Consider the following 1,344-nt stretch of genomic DNA (forward strand, 5'->3'; position numbering starts at 1 on the left):
GAAACTGGATTTATACAATCAAACCTATGATCGGAGACCATCTGGTGATAAATGGTGAGATACTGGAAAATTTTTAAAAGGACATATACTAGTTTTATAATTCTATCTGATACGTATTGATGTACTTATGCTGTGTAGAAAGTTTGAGCCGATTCCAACTTCGATTTTTTAAGTTACGGCCATTTTAAGAAATCGACCAAAATCTGAAAAAATCCCTGTACTATAGCCTATGGTTTTTTCCAAAAAATGGCTCCGGAATCACCCCCAATTTTTATTACATTTTCTGATACATATTGATGTACTTATGCTGTGTAGAAAGTTTGAGCTGATTCCAACTTCAATTTTTCAAGTTACGGCCATTTAAAAAAATGAGCCAAAATCTGAAAAAATCCCTGTACTATAGCCCATGGTTTTTTCCAAAAAATGGCTCTAAAATCACCCCCAATTTTTATTACATTTTCTGATACATATTGATGTACTTATGCTGTGTAGAAAGTTTGAGCCGATTCCGACTTCAATTTTTTTAAGTTACGACCATTTAAAAAAATGAGCCAAAATCTAAAAAAATCCCTGTACTATAGCCCATGGTTTTTTCCAAAAAATGGCTCCGAAATCACCCCCAATTTTTATTACATTTTCTGATACATATTGATGTACTTATGCTATGTAGAAAGTTTGAGTCAATCCCGACTTCAATTTTTTGAGTTATGGCCATTTGAAAAAATGGGCCAAAATCTGAAAAATACCCTGTACTATAGCCCATGGTTTTTTTTCTCCAAAATCAGTCCCATTTTTTATTATATTTTTATAATTTTTTTAGTTTATTTTATGGCGAAACTGCTTCCCTTGATGGCGATATGGAGTTAAATATTCCTCGCTACAGCCAACTTACTGGTAAGTATAATCATCATCATCATCATCATCATTATTATTATTATTATTATTATTATTATTACTATTAGCTTGTCAGACAGTTAGTGTCAGTTCTGAACATTTGGATGTACTTAATAACGACATTATAATAACCAGTAATAACCTGAAACTCATGGAGACTATTGGCAAAGGTACAAGCTTATCCATTAAAAATTTACTTTTTATTTATTTTTTATTATTTTCAACAGGTGAATATGGTTTAGTTTATAAAGGACAACTTATGATGAAGAGCAAGTCAAGAATTGTAGCAGTGAAAACATTAAAAGGTACAATATACCATTAAAAATATAATAAATATTATTACTAAATATAAATTATTTTATTTTTAATTTTAATTTATAATTATTAATTACTTATAATTAATTTTATAAGTATAAATATTTTGCTATATTTTATTAACTTGTGCATGCT

General features: G+C 28.9%; 1 long non-coding RNA gene across 1 annotated transcript; it reads left to right on the forward strand.

Moving 5' to 3' along the window:
- LOC109590063 (uncharacterized) lies at positions 1–1,190 on the forward strand. The gene is made up of 4 exons (XR_002189099.1): positions 1–54; positions 821–894; positions 963–1,064; positions 1,122–1,190. It is a non-coding gene; the product is annotated as an uncharacterized LOC109590063 (long non-coding RNA).
- Positions 1,191–1,344: the final 154 nt, after the last annotated feature.

This window comes from Amphimedon queenslandica, unplaced genomic scaffold (genome assembly GCF_000090795.2).
Source record: "Amphimedon queenslandica unplaced genomic scaffold, v1.1 AMPQUscaffold_10555, whole genome shotgun sequence".
NCBI lineage: Eukaryota > Metazoa > Porifera > Demospongiae > Haplosclerida > Niphatidae > Amphimedon > Amphimedon queenslandica.